Raw genomic sequence first — 22,028 nt, 5'->3', positions numbered from 1 at the left:
CCCAATTCTACCACCAATGCCCAAGCCAGTGCAGATCAGCATTCAAACCTACAAAATATCCACACCTGGCTCCAGCCGAGTTCCTTTGAAGATTCAGGAAGGTGGGTACCCAAACTTGGATAGATTGCCAGTGTTAATTTACTAACGTCGTCTTAGATTTGGGCTTCATTTAAGAGCCAAGACCAGCATCTACACATATGCATATGGTGAGTCAGGCAAAGCGAGAGAAGCACCTCATCCATCCTTCGTGTCAATGCGATCAGGAAAACAAACTGATGGATGCGCCAGAAATAAACCCCATCATTTATCAGCTTGCCTCGAGCCTGAGGTTTTTAGCTTTTTCCACAGCTACTAATCCATGTTGACAGGGAGCTTTTCATCAATGGCTTGGACAACAGCAAGCCCCCACTGCAGTGCCAGCAGCAAAGCTGCCTGTTCTGGAGGGTCCACACATCCCAACTTTCCTACGTGATGGGGCTACAGGAAGGGCTGGCTTGTGAAATCCCCGTTGTGGCTTTTACTAGAGTGTTAAATGTGTTTAAAGACTGAAATCAACGCAAGTTACCCTGCTAGCACAAAATAAAGCAACTCTAAAGGAAGCTCCCCTAGAACAATAGTGTGTGTGGACAGAGCAGGGCGGGGAATAATTTGCATCTGTCATCAAAATATGATTTACCACCAGATTCTCAATGATAGCATCTCAGGCCGCCCTGCCAAGCTGAAGTGCAGAAGAGAATGGTCATTGCAGCCCCTGAGCTCCCACCTTCCAGAAGAACAACCCACTTTTTCCCCACTAAAAAGAACTCAGAACAGATTTATGAAACAAACCCCTGAAGATTACCTCCATCTGAAGAAACAGAATACATCCCTGGATAGACAGGTTGCTTGTATGTGTCAAACATCTGCTTGGGGATCATTATTTTTAGGGATGATATTTTTAGATGACTGTTGGTCTCAAGCAAGACCTATTTTAGTTCACACTGAATAACCGCCCCTTATCTCCCATGGCTATGTTTTAATCTCTCTCCAGGATATTGGGGAGAAGCCAATTGCTTCTGCAATAAGTTACTGTAAGGAGACTCAGAGCAGGTAAGAATAAAGTGTTATCAGGTAAATGGAAGCAATTTTGTTCAACCTTCAGGATGTCTCACCCGAGGGGAGCACCAGGGGCCGAGAACATCTTCACAAAGGCACCAGTGGTCTTGAACTTCACAGCTGCTCCACCAGGGCAATAGCATGAAAAATCCCTTGGAAAATCTGGATTCAACCTCAAACGCGGTGACTTTCTGCTTGCTCAGATCTTGCTTTGTCACCCCTCATTTACTGCCGCCTGAGCAGACACCCTGCAATGACATTTTGGGAGGTTTTACAGCTGGAGCAGCGGGGCACAGCCAAGCTCCATTTCCAATCTGAGAGCCCACAGCAGCACGAATGAATTAAAGCCAACCCCGTCTCAACAAGCCGCACACATGGGTGTCACCATCTCCCAGCCAAAAGGGCAGAAGCTCGTTAAAATATGCTAACAAGGTCTTCTTACTTCACCTTTAATCTAGGATGGAATTTGCTTCTGTCTTTTCAGTTTCCCTTAGAGTCCGTCGCTCCTGGCTGGGAAATGTTTGATTGATCATCGTATCTTTCTTCCACCATCTTTTAATTTCTTAATGTTTGATTTCTGTCTTGGTAAAGAGAGGAAAAGCCAAGTGAAAACAGGCAGCAAGTGCTTCCCCAGTGACCTGTGAAAGGAAGCGTAATTAACACTTGGAAACCCCTCACATATCTCAATATCGCCCAGAATCTGTGGATACGCTGCTGCTCACAGCTGCCTCCAACACAGGCTTGTGAGCTGATTGTCACAGCTGAAATTAGTATTAATGAGGCTGTTAATATCAGCATCCCATTGCCCTTTGCAGCCAAGCTCACATTGTCAGCAGTTACCAGGGCTAATACAGTGAGAACCAGAGGAATTCCTGGGCCAGGAAAGCAAAATGAAGATTGAAGTATCTGGGTTTTTTTTTTTCTGTGAAATCAGAAGCCATATGGATCAATTTTTGGGGCTTTAAGAAGCACATACCCCCAGTATTTGGCGGGATGAGTTACTCCTCAAGACCATGAGTCCATAGCTCCATTATTCCCTCTCCTCCGGCTACAAAAATCAGAGGTGACCATGAGCACTGGGCGCTGCTAAAGGGATGGATATTGCATGTTTCTAAGCCTTTCCCTTGATAACAACCCACAATGTTATGGATCCCACCAAGCTAAACATTTCAAAACTCCAAAATTCCCACTATAAACCAGCCACAGATTACCCAGAGACACGAGATCACTCCAACACCCCCAAGGCACAAAGGCAGCTCCTTCCTTGCCAGGAAAACCCTCAGGGATGCTTCACAATGAGCTTCCACTTGAATTGCACAGCACTACCTGAAAATCCAGGCTGCTTTCAGGTACTATAGTTCCTCTCAGGCAAAAAGAACCTTAGAAAAGCTGGACCACACTTAGCAGTTGTGCAGCATCACCAAAATAACCCAGAGCTCCAGGCCACAGAAGCAAATAAGCTCCCAGGCAGGGGGTTAAATACCTGGAGGGAGGGCTGGGCAAGAATACATGCAGGGGTAACAGAGGATGGGTGACAAGTGTCTGTCCAGCCCCAACATGCCAAAAATCGGTATCGTTTGGTTGAATATGGGGTCGCAGTTTTTACACTGACAAGTGAGCCATAAAGAATATCAAGCACTTTATATGAACACTTTATAAATTGCTTTAAAATACAAACGTCCTTTGCGTGTCTTAGGATACAAATTTAAATTTGATCCTGGAGCAGGCTTCTTATCAAGGTCGGAGGTTCTTTTGTGGTCTGAACCTGCTCAGAACTGAGCTTTGTTCTCTTCTCCGTCTCTAATCACTTTGTGTTAAGCTCTCATGGCTCAGTCAGAACACATTGTATTTGAAGCCAGACCAAAGAAGAGAGGGGATAAAAACAGCCACATTCAGGCAGTCACACAAATAAATAAACAGAGGAGACTGCAGCTGACTTTCTGTTTTATTTCTTTTTGATTAGTTTAGAAAACAAAATAAATGGAGTATGTACCAAGCCATGCAGGCTTTGTAAATCTCTTTTAATTCCAATGGTGTAGTAAAGCGTGGTACATTTTCCTTTATTATACTGCTTCCTCCTGGACTTAAAACTTGGATACAATAAATGAATCCACTCAGAGCTGAAACCTGAGTCTTGGCAGAGAGGAAAGGCCAGAATAATACTAAACGAAAGGATTTGGGCTTGCTGGATAAAGAGCAGCATGGACAGAATGGAGGTCAAACGTGTCTTCAGTCTCATTTGCATTTCCACAGTCCTGAAACAAAATGATTTCAAAGTGGCATTTTGTAGATGATGAATAGAGTTGTACAGAGTTAATTCATCATGGGGTAGATATCCAAGGCTTCTCCATTGAATTAGGAATAATCTGAGTCTTTAAAGACACTGGAATTTAACTGGAAGTCACCTGGAATAATAAATTAAGCGCAAGGAGCGTTCGAGGCTTTCTGGCACACTTCACATTATTGTTCACGGATCTGGCCTTATCCTGACCCAACAGCACATTAAATCCCACCAAGGACCAGATTTGGGCTTTTTGTCTCGAGCAGATAACTCTTGTCTCTGCATCCCTTCTGCTTTTCACATCGTATTTGTTTTCCCTTTTCACCTCCAGAAAAAGGTTATAAGCGTCATCCCCCTTGTCGGTGATGATTTTTCTTTGGCCCCAGATTGTCAGGGATAAATGCATTTCTTAGACAGTCCCCAGGCTCTTGTTCCAGCTTTACAGTTGAATTTGTGTGGGTTGAAATCAGGTTCTTCAGATTATTCTCATTTCTAGTCTTCCTCCATGTGTGACTTGCAGATTTGTCCGTCATAAAGATGGCAGCGAGGCAAAGAATGGTATTAATAGAAGCAAATGATTTTACAAGCTTCAAAAAGTGCCATAAATCTGACCCTTAAGGCTAAATTTTCATAGCGCTCAGAGTGCGGTTACAGCTGGGAAAGCGACTGTAGAAATGAACCCTTTTTCCTCAATAGGTTTGCTCATGAAGGATGAAATTAATGTCTCCGGAGCAGCATCTCTCAATAGCAACATGTAATATGTGGTCCTTAAACCACCCCCTGTGTCCCCGTTGTTACTGGGCTCACGTTGTGGTTGATGTTCTGCGAACACAGACCAGGCTGTGGCCAAATGTCACCTGTGACCACAGCCCCACGATGGTCACCCTGGTGGTGACATCTCACTGTGTGCCAGTGCCGCTCCATGGGGGTTTTCATACCCTTCGGTGCCTTGTGCTAAAGGAGAAGCAATTTACATCTTTTTTATGGTATAATCCCCCAAATTATCTTCAGGAAAGGAGCCACCACAGGGCCCTCAATGTGATCTGAGACGCCAACATGCTCAGAGAAAGTGCCACATGGAAACGCGGTGGCAGCGGGGTCAGCATACGCATGGCTGGAGCCCAGCACACAGATTATTCTGCAGCTGCTTTAGTGATTAATAACAGCTTGAATCTTTGTCTTCTGAACAGCAGTGAGACTTTGCTGTCTAACCTTTGGTGCTTCCGCTTACAACTCAATTTTCAAGACGTCTTGTGTGCACTAAAACGCTTCCAACTGCGTTTTATTTGTCTTCTGAACTCGACACATCAGACAAGTCAAGAGCTGGGGAATAAATTGCTGAAACATCCTTGCAGCTTGAAAACTGTAGCACTTTTGCCTTCAACTTCATTTCATGAAGACAATAAATACTTCCCTATTCCCATCAAGCCTCTGTTGAAAAGCAAGGCTGATGCTCCATTAATCACCAGCGTGATGGTTTGTCATGGGGAAAGCTAACATTTCTCTCCCTGTTATAATCCCCGAAACATCAGGGGACAAATGGCTAATTGGGAGTTTTTTTACTAAATAGCAGAAACCACTAAGTGTCTGGCTGTCAATTAAAACTCTAATTCCATCTGAAAGTCACGTTGCTAACAAAGCTAATTTTGGATGGGAAAGAACTGGAACTAACAAATGAAGAAATAGAAATGCAGTAGAAGCCTGGTTGAGAAATCACAGCCTCCCATAGCCTGGCCATGGCTTCCGGCAATTTCACACCGCTAATGGGAGCTTTCTCAGCTCCTGGTCCCAAAATGTTTTACCGATACCATGGAGTGGCTGCAAATAGAACAGCTGATGCACAAGAAGGGGCTCTGCCTTCCCCAAGGTCACATAATAAGCAGACGACGTCCAAGCACCAGCAGCAGGTGCCGAGTTCGATGGGGACTTTCATTACCCCAGGGCAGGCGCTGAATTACTCTTTGCCCCTCATTTTAGTTATTTTGTGACTGAGCAGTTCTCTATTGGCCACGAGGGGGACGCACAGGTGCCCCCAAATTTGTATAACGTCAGTTTGGGATTAGAGACATTTGGAGGAAAAAACCCAAACCCTAAGATGCCATTTACTCCATGTAGGAACTTCCCCGTCTTGCCACACACCGACATTTCTTACACTCCAGATTTTCAGCCCAGCATTTTTTGGTCACTTCTCCTCAAAAGAGCCCGTATTCCAGGGGCGTTAAATGCAGATGGTTTGTGAAGCTTTGTGATCAGGGGAGTGCAGAACCCCTTGATTTAGCAGCAGGGGACAGGTGGGAAACCTGCGCTGCCTTCCCAGACATCCTACATTGGCTTCCCCAGTTCCAGGGAAGCAGCTTCACCGCAATCTGCTTGTTTCGTGGCTTAAAAAACTATATACATATATATATATATATATATATAAAGCAGCATAGCAAGCTGCAGCTTGACCTCAAGACCTCCCTGTGGTTGGGACAGAGGTAAACAGTGACTTTGATTGAACGCCATTCTTTGCCATTAGATTTGCCGAGCGAGGCGTCCATGGACGAAGCGATTCTTCTCCCTGCAGTTCAAGGTGCCTCTGACCCAGCCTGCTGGCTGAGAAAAACACAGGCATTTTTGCACACAAAAGAAAACCAAGGCGCACAAAGCCTGACACAAACACTTTCTAATCTCTTTATTTCCATCCCAGTTGGAATCCATTGCCTGGAGAAAACAGACTGGTAAGAGGCTCCTTTCTGCTGGGAGCCCAAAGCACAAAGCTGAACAGCTTTCATACATTTTCTCTTCCTTTCTTTTTTTTTAATTTTATATGTGATAAGGCAAAAATAGATGCAAGCTCCAAAGTACAGATCACATTTTCTCATGATAGGTATGAACTCACTGCACTTGCATTCACTTTCTGTTCCTGACAGTAATCGCTGTATTTTCGACAACAAGAGCCAAAATTAGGCTGTATATTTTGCAAACATATTTACTTTTCCGTGCTTTATATGCTCCCCATGCTGACAACTGAATCCAACCTGCATTAATATTTATGAAAGAATCTCTTCCTGATTTCAGAAGCACCTGGACCAAGCACGGGGTTTCTTGACAAAAGAGGTTTGCGTTTTTCAGTGATCCTTTGTGAGTATGTGACCTAAATAATATACACTGTATATTATGTGTTGGCACCACACAGTACACAACAATGGAAATACAGCATTCCTCTGTGCAACTGCACATACACGAGCCTATAAACGGGATATTAAAATATGAACATCAATTCTGATTATTAACATTTAGCACCAAATAAAAACTCAGATAACCAAAGCATGTGGAGTTCAATGCGTACAGCTGACAGATAATTTAAGTTGTCAAATAGCTGTATGAGAACTGGAGCTGGTATTTGCAAACAACCTTTTACCTTGACTTTGGTTTTCTTTACGTCCTTACTTGGAATGGATCTGTGAAGCAAAATTTTTGAACAGAAAAGACATTTATGAGCAACTTCAATGCTTTATTTTAAACAAGTTCTATAATAAAAACCACGTATCAAATGGAAAATTTGGAAGGTTTCACCCTGAATGTTTTATTCACTTATAGTTATCTCCATGGGCTTTCAGAGGAGCTGAGGTTTCTGGGAGCTCTTTGGAATAAATGGTGAATATGGGATGGTGTCTGAGGAGAAAGCAGCCACCACTTAGACCCAGCAAAGGAGGGACCCATTGCCACCCCCGCCTTAAATTCCCCAATCTTACCAACATGGGTGAGCTGGAGGCTGGAGAGCCTGATCAATATTCTCAGCCATAGCTGGATTATTTAATTAGCTGGGGATGCGCTTGCTTTAAACTAGATTTTTCAACAGAAGCTATTAAAAAGCTTTTCCTATAAATATCTTCCAGACCCAGGGGAGGGTCCCCGCACTCACATAATCTAATTTGTGGGAAGGGGAGCTCGAAATGCACCCGAGCAGGAAGCTTTTCAGCCCGAAAGCCGCCTCGAACCCCCTGTATGCTCAATCACCTCCATTTAGCCCCAGTTTGCAGAGAAGGCGCCTCCATTTCCAGCTGTGCTCCATCTCCCCCGGGAACGTGCCCCCCCGGTCCAGGGGTTGCTGTCAAGAGCCACTTTGGCTAATTGCAATCCCGGCTTAAAAGCCATCGAGGGCGCAAAGCACCGGCAGCCTGACGCAGGACCAAAGGTTAATGCACAATTACACGAAAGCATTTAATCTTGCAGAAAAGGAAAGGTGCGCTTATTTGTTTGTTTTATTTGCTTGGGTTTGTCCCTTTAAACAGGAAACAAATCTGCTCCACGGCCAAGTAACAGGACATTCAAAAGGAAGCCATCCCTTTGTCCCCACTCCTGTGTCCCCTGGCAGACGCTTCTGCTCTTTCTGCAGTGTCCTTGGTGGCATTCGCCGGGCACGGTGACACCGTCCCGAGCAGACATTGCCTCACCGGGCTCTGCCCCGAGCTCGGGGGGTCCCCATGGAGCCCGCGGCTCCCGTCAGGCTCTGCCTCTGGGTGACATACAAAGAAAAGCAAACGGCACTCAGCTCCAGCACGGAGACTGAGCTATTTTGATTAATGAGAGCTGGTGCGCATCCAAGCCCCGCTTTCCCACCGAGTGATGCACACTAAAGAAAACTCCCTGCCAACCACAGGTTGAGGCAGGAGGGGGAATGCGAATAATACATGAACCCAGCAGCGGGGCTCGGAAAGGGCAGCACACCTGCAGAGCTGGAGGCACCCTGCACCACACAAACGTTTTCCTGCGCAGGAGGGTTTTGTTTTGTGACAGCCCACGGTGGGAGGGAGCTGAGGGTTGGTCCTGGGTGAGGTCTGATGGATGGTGAATGATGCTGGACCTGCCACCGGGCTGGGCAGTGATGTCTGAGCTGCAGCTCCAAAGCAGCATTTTGGCTGCTGCTCCTTAAGTTTATGGGTGCAGAGCCTGATCCAAAAGTTCCGACTCTCTGAGACTGGCAGCTCCTAGAAATTGGCCCATGTGGGCTCGATCTTCCCCGATATAAGCTTGGGAAGTCATTGGGACTGTAACAGAACTGCAAACCAAAGCAGATTTCACTAGCCAAGCATCTGCTCTCTCAGCAGATCTGCCTTCAGAGGAACCGCACAGATTTACGCTTTCAGGGAATCTGACCCTAAATACATGGGGGGTACTGAGCTGACGGTCGTTCCCCTGTATCAGGGCACTGGTCTGGCTCCTGCATTCATTTTAAAACCTTACCTGCTGTGCCCATCTGCCCCAGGCATCAGGACCAATATTGGCAGTGAATAGCGTTGAGATTTGCACACAAAACCGTGCAGTCAATCAAAAGTTTGTCAAATAGTTTTTTCCCCACCCCTTGGCCGTTCCAGTGCCCGGAGGGCGTTAGCAATGGTTAAACGCACTGACCTCTCCCTTCTGCACAGCTGTTGTTACAATGCGAGTGGTTTTATTCACTTCCCAAAGGGCCAGGGAGCTGCATCGCATCAAGGAGCACGGGGCAGGGGACCCCAGAGGCAGAGGTGGGAAGAACGGCTTTCTCAGACCCTCTGGTTATCCATTATTTAGTGAAAGCCGAGGCCCCAGCACGGCCAGGGCAAATCTTTGATGAAAAAAGGCGTAAAGTTTGAAGAAAGGAAAACTCCAGGTGGGGATGCAGATGGTCCAGCGCAAGCCGGGCTGCAAAGGGGAGACAAACACTCTGTTGACTTGAGTTCAACCTTGAGCCTGTTTCATTCTCTCCCTTAACTTACCGGTCATCGATTTGTGCCCTTGTGCACTTAGAGGCAGACGAGGTTTATCTGAGCCGGTGCCAGCCCTGGAGCCTCCCCACGGGTGGGTTTTCGTTGTGGTCAGCACGCTGCGGATGACTAAGACATTTCTGATTAATGGGAGGGGGTAGAGTCTGCTCAGGAAAGCAATAAAACACTTGAGGCAGGAAAGCAAGTTTTGGCCTGACCCGTGCTGTAATATTTCAAGTGGTGATAATCTACCGGAATGAGATATACTGTGAACCTGTGATGGGCTGTGTAGGGAACTCATTAAACAGCAAGAGGATTCAGCCCCTTCCAGGGCATCTGCGGTCCAACACTTTCTAATGCGTTTCTCCTCTTTGTAACTCTCAACGGAGAGAATTACAGTTACCTGCATTTTATAGGCAGAGAATTTAGCTTTATCCCAAAGAACAAAGAATGAAACCTTAACTAGAGCTTGGTGTCCTAGAGACCGAGCCATCCATCTTCCGACAGGTGCCTGCAGAGAAAGCAGAAGGCGAGCAAGCTGTGAGCAAACTTTACATCCTTTCCTGCATCTCCTTTGACCCTTTACATCACCCGAAACATGAGCAGCACATCATGGGGCTGGTGGGAAGGTGCCTGACGTGAGGTTTGGTACATCAGCTGCATTCCCTGGTGAGCAGGGCCACCAAAACCCAGGGGGTGACAGGGGCTGACACCACGACTGAGGGTCTGCAGGGTGGGGTGCGACGTTCCCCATTCCCCGTTTCGTGACGGGTGTAATGGAGATAAACCAGAGCTGCCTTCAGGCAGAACAGCAGCACTGAGTGGCTCGGAGTCCACTGGGGCTGATCCTCATCTACAGTAATGTCATTTTACACCTGCCGCTGCCTCTGCCTACTTTAAAGATCTTGCCAGAAATAAGAAAAAAATCCAATCGATATTGCTCGTACACACATATCTCATCCTGTCTTTCCCCCACGTCTGAAATGAATATTACCCAGCTGAAAGCCAGAGGTTGAACTCCCCTTGAAGATCTTGGCGGGTACCGCGCTTGCCATTAGCGAAACATCGCTTTTACCGATAGATTTCTCATCAAGACCCTCCCTGCGCTGCCGTATCGATCGCTGAGGAGGCGGAGGGGCCGGGGAGCACCTGTGCTCCCCATCTCGGTCCCCACGGCCATGGAGCTTTATGAGGATGGACGGGAGATGCTGTGGATAAGGGGTGTTCAGGAGCCAGGCAGTAGCGCACCGGCCATCAATAAAAGCTGTTTTAGCAGCACAGCTGCCATCTCCCCAGACAGAGACCACTGAGCAGCAAGGCTGGGGTGGCTGGGGGGGATCAGCTGGGCTCTTTTCCCCTGCAGTGCTGTCAGTGGGTCATTTTTGATCAGGGTACATAGGGCAGCAACTCCCAAGGGGCATTTGCTGAAACAAAGGAGGCTCCTGCGCTTTCAGATGAAAGGAGGAACTGAGCCGATGTGCTTTAAAAAGATAATAATAATAATAATAATAATAATAATAATAACAAGAAGAAGAAGAAGAAGAAGAAGAAGAAGAAGAAGAAGAAGAAGAAGAAGCAGCCAGACTTGTGTGGATAGTCCTGTTCTAGGGGTGCAAAAGAGAACAGCAGAGCCATTACGCCCACACAGAAATTCACAAGCCACCAACGTCCACGGATGGGAACAGCCTGCCCACTACAGAATGACTGCGATTTCATTTGTCTTTATTTTTAGGCTTAAATTTGAAACAACTCAGAGACACGAGTGCTGGAAGGAGAGAAGTCGGGGGTTTTCTGAACTGCAGATCTCTTTAATAGCCACAGAGGCAGCCGCCACATCTCAGTGGCCACCTTTGCCCTGGACCTGAACTGGATAAAAACGTGATGCTGAACGTCTCTTTGAAGCTCCCAGCTGGTCCCAGCCCATGGGCACCCAGCACCGCTTTGTGTCGGAAGGAAACATAAAAAAGGGAAGAAAAGAAAGAGGAAGAACAAGGTGACTCTGGCATCTATATATAGCCCACGAGTGGTGCCAAGCCAAATGTAGGTTACTATAACATGTGAATCATCCTGCTTTGAAGAGCAGGGATGAAAATAAGGGATGTGAGAAGGGGGTGGGGGTAGAAGTGCTTTTGAAATCCTGCCGTGATTGACTACGAGCCGTGGTTTGCCAGCAGCCTCTAGACAGGAGCTGCAGCATGTGCTCTGCTGTTCCCACTATGCCGGGGAGGATCTGCCTGTAATTCCCAAGCAACGTGCCAGCAAAGTCCTGTCAATGTGCCAGCACTGACAAAAGGAATCAGAACTGCTTATCTGGTTGAGTATCTGTGCCTGATTCCCTGTAAAGCAGATGGAAGCGTTTGGGAATGGGCATGAGGCTTGTGAAGCTCATTTCTCTCCTAATTCTCCTTCTCCTCTTGGCTCCATCTCTGTGGAATGTGCTGAAAGGTGGTGCCCCCCTTTGCAAATCTCTTTGAGGCAGAGTAATAAAAAAACGCTATAGGAGGAGCTAAGTACCACAAGTACCTGTTTTCCAATTAAAAAATAAAACACAAGAAACTTTAGCCCTATTTGTGTAGTCTTTCCATAAATAAATAGGAGCCCTTGCTTGCCAGCACACAGTCCCTTGAGCAAGGGCACAAATGATTAGCACCTGAGTGTGTTTAGTTCTAAAATGATATGAAATTAAAGTTCTGAGGAATTCAATACACACGCAAAAAATTCCTCATAATATTCTCACAAAGCTCTGCCCCCATTTTTCTTTTGAAAAAAAATCTTCAGCCCTATACATTAGGCAGCAAAATTTAATGTAATGAAATGTTTGCCATAGAAGGGAAGTCTGGAATACAGATGGTAAATATTCACGGGAAGCCATTAGCCATGAAATATTTGGTGGAAAATACAGAGTGAGCATTAATAAATTTATACCCAAGGAATACAGATCAAGGGAAGCAATATGTAGTTTTGCAGTCTGGCTGCAAGTATTTAATGATACAGATACATAGATCTCTCCATGTCTTGTTACCAAAGAATTATTCCGTATCTCTAAATATCTGGCCATAGCCGGCCAGCAAGGGCAGCACTACGGCAAAGGTACCACAAGGAAACCCCTCTGGAGAGATCCAGCATCCCTGCACACGGGAAAATGATGTTTCCAGTCCAACACCGGCTGTAATGAACCACTGGCTGTCCTGGATCCAAACCAGCGTGGTCAGCAGGACAAGGGCAGTGACCCTTCCCCTGTGATCTGCACTGGTGAGGCCACACCTGGAGTATTGTGTTCAGTTCTGGGCCCTCAGCTCAGGAAAGAGATTGAAGTGCTGGAGCGGGTCCAGAGAAGAGCAACAAGACTGGGGAAGGGACCTGAACACAAGCCCTATGGGGAGAGGCTGAGGGAGCTGGGCTTGTTCAGTCTGGAGAAGAGGAGGCTTAGAGCTGAGCTCAGCACTCTCTAGAACTACCTGAAGGGCAGTTCTAGCCAGGTGGGGCTTGGGCTCTTCTCCCAGGCATCAGCAATAGGACAAGGGGCCATGGGCTTCAACTCTGCCAGGGGAAATTGAGGCTGGAGATTAGAAAGCAATTCTGTGCAGAGAGAGTGGTCAGGATTGGAATGGCTGCCCAGGGAGGTGCTGGACTCACCGGCCCTGGAGGGTTTTAAGCTGAGTTTGGACATGGCACTTAGTGCCATGATCTAGTCAATGGACTGGAGTTGGACCAAGGGTTGGACTTGATGATCCCTGAGGGCTTTTCCAACCCAGGCGATTCTGTGATAACTAGTGCGGCATCAGAGATTTCCAGCCCCCAGAGCATCCCCATCTGGCAGCTCCGCTCCCTTGGTCCTTCCACAACCGAATCCTCAGGGAGAAAAGCAGCACAACCAGCTCTGGCTCCTCTTTGTCATTCCGTACCCTCTGCAGAACACTCTGTGTTTTTAATATTCTGGATCTGATCATCTTTGCACAAAAAAGATTAAACATTTTAGCCATACCAGCCCAATGGTGCTGGCGGGCGGAGCATCCCTCATTTGCCAGGGTGTGAAAAAGCATTTCCCAGTCCTCACAAGCTTCTAAAGAACAAGGTTTTTCCTTAAATAAAATGCATAAAATAACTGTGTAGTAGCTCTGATGTCTAGAGTTAAAAACTTCATGGATTTAAAAAAAAAATTCTATTTTTGTACCTATCTCTCAGAACATGTTCTTTGTGTCACATATAAATGCTATCCATTAACATTAATTATGCCTCAAGCCCATTATCACTTCGACATCCATTATCACCCAGAACATCCTCCACACGTCTCACCATCTCCCGATTCACATATATCTTTACCATGTGCAGCAGCACCACTCTCCGCTCCGTTCAGGAGCTTTTCAATAGTTTCTTAAGGATAAAAAGGTATAAAATCCCCTCCTGTAACCAGGAATTTAAGAACCTGCCCCCCCAAGCACAGCCCTGCACGCAGCTGCCTTGTCTGCAATCAGCATTTCCCTGTAACTTCCACGTTCAGCAGCTGCACAGGGAGGATTTCCCACTTTCTCTCGGGTTTTCTGAAGGTGGAACACAAAAATAAAGCCTCGAAAGCCGTCTAGTGGAGAACACAGCGATGAACCGAACGCTTGCACATGTTTAATTCATTAAGCAGCAGCTGAAGTTTTTGGAAGGAGAAGCTCCGGCACAGTCTGTCTTGCTGACTCACACAAGTCTGGCTTAAGAGCATCTCAGGCTTAATCCTGCAGAGACGGGAACGGGAGAGGAGTGACCCGAATATCCACCCATAGCGACAGCAACACCCAAAGCGACGGAAAGGAATCAAGTCAGAACGCATTTCTACTTCATGAACTTCTCTGCTTCTTGGTTTTATGCAGAATAAGCCTTTTGCCAGCACATTTTAATCCTGTTTTTCAACCAGCCGTGTTAAGCACCCAATTTGCTCCAAAATCGCCCAGCCTGAACACAAGGCAATAAACCTTTCCGGACCGCTCTGTTGAGGTAGCACAATTACCTGTAGCAAATGGAAATGATGCTGTGAGAGAAAATTGCTCTGAAAAAAGGGAGCTATGTTGGGAGAGTCTAATAAACGGGGGAAAAATAGAAATAAGCCCCCAATTTCTGAAGAACAGGAGGGAACAAGCAAAGCCTGAGGTCAACCAAGGTGAACAACAGCGTTCAGGCCATGGATACTGGCTTTATTGGTTGGACTTGGTCATGTCACTTATCCCCCAAGATGCCCATTAAGTGCACACGTTTTTGGGTGTACGGATAAGGGAAGCATCTCATCTGTGAGATGCATCTCTAATCACACTGGCTTGTGAGGGGGCTTTAATAATGACAGTGCATTTAAATATCCTGAAGTACAGATTGAAAAATTAGCACAGTATTCAGAGAGAGGAATGCGCTGCTCCGCTATATATCAAAAAGGAGAAAGCAAAGCAATTCTTTAAGCAAAACCTCCCCAGACGGTGGTTTGCCATCGAGTCACCAGGGTTTTGCTTACAGGACCGGCCGCCTCTCCTGCACCACGGGAGTGCAGTGGTTTGCCGTGTAAAACAGGTTTAAGAGAAGAAACGCGATGCTAAAGCTGGGACTGGCTCACCCAGCACCGGGGCCAATACCCACCCGGTTCCATTTGTCGCTGCTGACCTCACACACATTATTTATTTAGAAAGAAAAATGTAAAAAGCACGTACGTTTTTTCCCTTGACCTCTGGGACCTATCGATCGCTGCTCTGTTAAAGGAATTAGGCTCCATTTATACTGAGGGAACATCCCCGTGCTGCTGCAGGGCGGCGTTTGAAGGTTACGTGGAGCCCCTGCATGGAGTTATTGCGCAGAGCTGCTCCATACGAACCTGCCTCCAGCCCTTCCTCAACAGCCCCAGCCTAATTAAAACACATTTTTCATTAGCACGCAAGGATGTTAAAAACTGCAAAAAAGATCTGGCATGTAGCACGTTTCCTTTCTGTGTTTAAAGGAGGTAACGCAATCCTGTGGGTGAAAAATACGAGCTTGAAGAATCCAACCCTTTCTGCAGAAGGGAAAAAATAGGGGGGGAGGTCTTGGCATTCATATTTTAACATGAAGAGTGGCTATTTTCAGCACCTTTTTGTCTTTTATTAATGGAAAAAGGTGTGGGATTAAGGAAAGAACCATGATGTGTCAAGAAAGAGAATGGGGAATTTCTCCAGACAATAAATAAACATTATCAATTTATTTCTCTAAACACGATTCAGTGCGAAAAATATAAGTTGTACAAGCACATTGGTCACAAAGTGGGAAGTGGGAGCAGCAAACCAATCAACCTGACCAATGCAAAATGCTAATAAAGTTGCTTTTGGGAAAGGCAAAACGCTTTGGTGCTAATCCCGGATTCATTCCTCCTTGTGACCAACCCCTATCAGGACAAGGCATTGGAGAAGCCAGACGGCTGATCAGAATCATTAGCTTTTCATTACAGCCTTTCATCCTGACAGAAAACTTCACGCTGCGTCTTTTGATTTAATGACCTGCTCAAACAATTAGCTGAAACGATTAAAATCAGCGACTAGAAGGGGTGGTTTTGGCTTCTGATGGAAACGCACTAAAAACCCAACCCAACAGATTGGTTCATCTCCCTCTTACAAAAGTTTCCAATCCACTAAACTCATGGTGAAAACTTTCTTCTAATATTGCGATAATTAGGGTTAGCGAAGAGGTGGAGAACATTAAGATCTAATAAATGCAACACACAAGGGTCAACAAATGAGTTTGTGGGATGCTGCGCAGTGGAGTTATTAACTGGGCAGCCTGCGGGGCACTGATGCTCTGCTGGGAATGTACAATGATAGAGCAGCAATAGCCCAAAGCTATACCAAACCTGTGCTTCACATATAGATTTTCTATACCATATTTTGTGTGTAAAGTACTGAGATGTCTATCATTACTTCTGATGGAAGCGGTGGGGGTGATGTAATAATGTTACCAAAATATTCAGGAGAAATATATCTATTTTTAATACGGACTTTATTTTACACAACCAATGGCTTCGTAGCCATCGTTTTTGTCCTAAGCTGGGAAGCACTGGGAACACCAGTCTATGTTCATAACCACATTGGCATGGTTCTAAAAGCAAATTATGCACAAGGCAGCACCTCTGATGTGTAATCTGGGCAGCGTAAGAGAGCGATATTGGAGGGATGATAGAGAAGTTGCATTTGCCACCAAGGAAAATTGCTGGGGTTGCCTAATAAATCAGATATTTTGAATATGTTCTTCCAGGGAACCAGGTAACCGTTCTCTTTGTGCTGTCCTGATGAAGTCAGTAGGAGCTCTGCATACAAAATGTGGCAGGTTACGGCCCATAAAATTCTGCTTTAATAACACCACGCTAAGTTATCCTCGGTTTATTGAAAGGGATTTAATCACCAGGATGGCCACCAGTTCTGCAATTGTACTCAGAGGGTAAAATGGACTTTGTTGCGGTGGTTCGAGATGAGACCAAGATACAAGAGGAAGAGAGTTTCATACATGAATTGTCCTCATTACTGAGAGATGATACAAAACACCCCCCTTTTGTCTGGTAATCCTCATCAGCGCATCTCAAACGCATTGCAGTGAAGATGGTTTCATTAGTTTCGTTATCTCCATATTCATTAGGCAGGAAGAGAAGCACAGCGAGATGAAATGCTGCGGTTCTCAGTGAACAAGAGGCAGAGGTGGGAAGAGGGGCACACAGACCATACAAACCATGCCACTTCATTACTGGATTAAAGACTTTTATTACTGAAATAAGAGCTGCTGTCACTGATATAATCCAACATATAGCTCTCCAGAAGAGTCTTATATTCAACACAAACCGACACCATTGCTTTTAAACTTGTTTAAAAACTCCTGAATTTTAGTGCAGCTGAGGACCTTGAGACAAAAAGAAAGACTTATGGGTCCTGTTTAATCAAGACTTCAAAGGAGCTATTTATATATATATATATTTTTTACAATAAAATGAGTTTGCAGAATGTATTACTAAAATTATTGATTTTCCTCCTGCGAGTGTCTGCATGATTCGATTTGATTTGTATTTATTGCTTCCCTCCTAATCAGCTTATAGTTATTTCTGCTAAGAATATTCTTTAGATGTTATAAGACTGGAGAAATTGAACTGACATTCCAGCCAAAAAGCAGCTCACTTTCTCTGTCTATAGGCTTAAAAACGTAAGGAATATCTTACAAAGCAAGCCCACCCGCACAATTCCTTATTCAATTCAAGCAGAGATCATGAGCTTGATATGCAGAGGTCACGTTTCTATCTCAAAAACCACAGGGTTTCACGCCATGGGCAGCTTCAAGAGATGCTGCAGTAAAACACAAACTCTGCTGTTGCATTTTGTGGCCACAAATGAGAAAGTTGGTCCTGTTGCAACCAAGAACCATCCGTATTTAACTCAGGTCCTCGTACGATTTTACATTTGCAGTTTATTGTGTGGTTCCCATCCAGCAATATTTGACGTGCTGTTGGAGGAACACTTGAATTCATATTTGATTAGGCCAGAACGCTGAAGCAGGTCATGGCAAGGAGTCCTAAGAGACAAAATGCCACCAGAAAATCACAATTCATAGAGTAGCAGAATAACTGGGCTGCCCAGGCTCCTTTGAGCTCCTTGGCCAAACCAATAAGATAATTCACATCATGAAATGATCAGATTTCTCACACATAAAGCCTTTGCATCAGGTAAGTCCTCCAAGCAGGACTATTTCACTGGTCCCATCCTTACCTGGAAAACTTCGTCATCTCTGTCCAACATTTACTGTAGAGGTCTACATCAGAATAATAAACTGTCTTTACACACGGCATGTAAATAGCAACCGATATCTCAGGAGCCTTCTGCAAGGTGGACTCTCCCTTTGGCACTAATTAAAGAGAAAAATAAGGAGTCATTGCAGTTATATAGTGCCGTCACTGAGCTACGGCCTTTCACTGGCTTGCTCTACACAAATCAATTAAACATCCAGCATGAGAGCAATTAACCTAGATACCAATTAGACCAGCAGGGAGAACATGTTTCCTTGTATCAGGCCTTTTATTTCAGAAATACGAATCATCCATATTTAAGTGCATTTCTTTGCCTCAGTTAAAAACAAGTCAATAGAAGAGAAGTCAAATGTCGCAGGGAAGAAGGAGGAGGCAGCTGTTGCTTTGTGAGTAATAAGTACTAAAGTAAAGCTGAGTGGAAAAGCAAAGTGACAGTAAACAGAGGATGTATATGGAGAAGCCAAGCCCACAAACAAATCAGTAACAGCTGCCATATATCATCCAGTAACTGCCTGTGGAGTGAGGTCCATGCATTTTAAGCATAAATGCTCATAGATTATAGGGTTTATTCCCAACTAGCGCAAATGTAGGCGCCTCTGTGAAATTAGTGCAGCAACACTGATTTAAAATCCGCCAGTTTGGGGTTATGTGTCAAGCCCAGGATATCCCAATCAAGCTAATCCACAGAAAAGGTACTTTGAAAAGCTGCTCCTAAACATAGGTGTGGTTTGCACATCAACCCAGCGGTTAAACCATCAGGCAGGTTTTCCGTATTGAAAAATGGGACTTCTATCCCAATAAAGCCTCTAACCTTTAGCGTGATGTACGTGTTGTGATGACCGATGTCAAAGTTAGCTGTGGCTATGGAGAACCTTCTCTGATTTCCAGCCTGCAGTAGTTTTTCTCCGCTATTCCTTGGAAGCAGCGCTCTAGAAACAGTTCTGCCCTGCGGCACCGTTGTCATACGGTACGTACGACTCTAGGAAATGTGGTCATAAAAGGAAGCATCGTGGCCACTTTTCAAAGTTACATTTTTAGAAAGGGAGAGCTAGGAAAAAAAACTCAGAAAACGAGGTAGGAAGAGCTATTTTTGATCACTTCATCACTAAAAGATTGCTGTCCTGACCTGTGCTATTTTCTGGATGGCGACTTTCAGGATAGTTGAGTTTGAAACATCAGACAATACAAGTAGGAAAAATGACCAGTGAGCCATAAAACGAATCAGAGAGTGGAGGCATCAAGGGAACAAAGCCACGTTGCTTCCTTTGCTTTTCATCTAAGCCAATTAAATCTGAGTTTTCCGTTGCCTGGGCTGTGGCTCAGAGCTGATCCTTTGCAGCGTCTATTCTATTGTGTGCCTGAATCGGCCAGCTCTAAAAAGGCAGAATTGGGTGGTTGAATACCTTGAATACGGACAAATTTTCCAAGAGGGACCAGAAGAATCTGAAACGAACCATTTCCTGACTATCGGTTAGAGAACATCAGTGTATGATCCCATCTCACTCCTCTGCCATCCTGCTAATCCTACAATTCTTCTTGGCTTCCTCAGGAATTAGGGATTTAGAGCCTTTTTCAAGAAGTATCCAACAGTGTACAGGACCAGGCCCTTAGTGCATAAATCTAAGTGTTTTCTTCCATAGTTGTCACTATATAAATATGATTAGGACATAAGCTCAGCTAGACCGAAATGTCCTTGCTCTCTTGACTCTGCTGGAATGGGACCAATTTACCCCAGCTGATTATCTGGGCCATTATTTATTATAAGTTTATGGGGACCAAATAAGGTTCTAGGACATCAAGGTCTTCAGCTGATGAAAATCAGTGTGATTCCCTTGGCTTGGAGGATCACACCAATTTACAGGACTCTGTGGTGTGGAACATGAGTGGACCAAATTCTGATTCCCTTATTCTTCTTTCACTCTGACAAAACTCTTTCTGATGTTATTGTTTGCCCTCCTTGCACTAAGACCTATTCAGGCTTAAACTTCCTAAACTTAAGCTTAATTCAGCCTTATATTAAAAACAGGCAGCCACTAACAAAGAGAAACACCCTTCAAGCTGATAATTTTTAATAGCTCTAACCAACTGCATGGTATTATCTGTCCAGTCCTCTTCATTCTACTGTCTCTCTATAACCTAAAAAAACACCCCCTCAAAACCTACATTTTCTTCTATTCATCTGATTCCATCATTTTTAAAAGATACCCAAGTTAATTCATTATCATTGGGTATATTTTCAACTCCTTTATCTGGAAGCAGCCAGGCTGTTGTGCAGCTCCTTCTGTGTTATTTGTCTATTCGTTTTGTTTTAAGGACGCTGCAGAACTCAGTCTCATCCTTCTCTAGTAGTTCTTTAATGCAGGTTTGTCAATAGTGTATAATCAAGATGGAAATCAATGCTGCTGCCTTTCGATTCTGTTCCTTCCCTCCTGCTTCAAACCTGAGACCTCAGGTTGCAGTTTGCTCCAAAGCTGCGATTCTTGTGCTTTAAACTGAGGCAAAAAAGTTCTCTATAAGCAGAAATATCAGCCTGCATTTCAGAATCTCCAAAGTGGATACTGAGAGACAGGAAAGAGGGAGCGGTTGCTCATCAGAATTAAGGCATCGGTTTAGACTGATTTCCCTGACTCATTGTAACCTTCAGATCACCTTCAGGGTAATGTAGCAGGAACACTGGCCACTTGCATCTGATTATGGAGCAGAAACGAACATTGCAAGAATGTGTTTTAAGTTAAAAGCATGTATTTTATTGCAGAAGGATCTCTGTGCATGCTTGGAAATGCCTCTGCGAATGCAAACTTTTCCTCATCTGAATATCTTGATTTTTAAGGTAATCAATATGTGTCATGAAAATTATTATATTCTAGAAAAGTTTGCCTTGCTTGAATTTCAATATTAAATAAGTCAAATGCTATCACTGCTTGATTATAAAGCAACAAATTATTTTGCATACTGGGTAAATGGATTTAAACCAAATAATGCATCAAGGTATTTAATGAAAGGGAGTTGTATTGTGAAGTTCAATATGTCCCTCCTTACTTGTCTTTCAACACCATTCACTTGTTTTCAGAAGATTAAGAGGATAATAAAAACTCCCAAGTACCTCTATTAACCATATGTGTTCTCTTCTTGTAAGTTTTCCATATGTATAAAAATGTAAACTGTTCCCCCCTCCCAGTGGTTACTTAACAGGGCAAAAAAACCCAACCAATCGTAATGTATCTTTTTCCCTAAAAGGAAACAAAATTCAATGCCATAACAGACAATAATTTTGTTTCGACTTCCAATTAAATCCCAAGAGATGCTTTTTGCCCACGGAGAAAACTTTTAGCAAAATTAACAGAACAGATTTAGAAGCCGTGATTGCTTCGATTATAATAAAACCTTTTCTCTATGGTTACCATATAAAACTCCGGAGAGGTCGAGCAGTGGATCCAACTGCCTGTGTTTGCAAATACAATTTGGTAGATACCTTGAGTAATTCTGACTTCTCCACTGACTGCAGTGCTGCAGTCCTATGACAGCATCATATTAATGAGCCAGCAGAGGTACCGTGTTCCATGTGGCTCTCAAAGTTTAACCCTGTCCCTCAGACTTCCCAACTCTCCACAACGCAGCACCAAACCCAGCAATTGCCTATGTTCCAGGTTAAAGGCAAAAAGGCAATTTTTGAGAAGGATTTTGCCTGGTAACAAGATCGCCCGCTTAAAAACTCGCAGACTGCTGAGCACAGGCAGGCCCTTTTCAGCACCTTTCCGAATGCAGAGTTAAAATCTCCCCCCTCAGCATCCCTCTGCTTTGCAACGGGAGCTCTAGCTGGGCTTTTTCTAGCACCAGCAGGTTTTTTCTCTTTGCAGCTTACTGATCAGTAGCCTTTGCAGCTGTAATCCACCCAAGAGGAGTTCAAAGTCTGGATGGTATCTAGTCACTGGAATGCAACCCATAAGAAGTATATTGTACCATGCAAACAAAATTTTTAACAAGGTTTCAAAGAAGGAAAATTTATTTCTAAGCAATGCACCAAGCCTTAGATTAAAACATAAGAGTGGGAGGAAAAGAGAGGAGGAAAGGGAGGGAAATAAGAATCGAGATAAAGGATTTTGGGTGCCAGGGGGGTCTTTCAAACTCTTGTTTACTGCCCGGC

Source organism: Streptopelia decaocto (assembly GCF_964273445.1).
Source record: "Streptopelia decaocto genome assembly, chromosome: 25".
In the NCBI taxonomy this organism is placed as follows: domain Eukaryota; kingdom Metazoa; phylum Chordata; class Aves; order Columbiformes; family Columbidae; genus Streptopelia; species Streptopelia decaocto.
Note: the sequence above shows the minus strand (reverse complement) of the source record.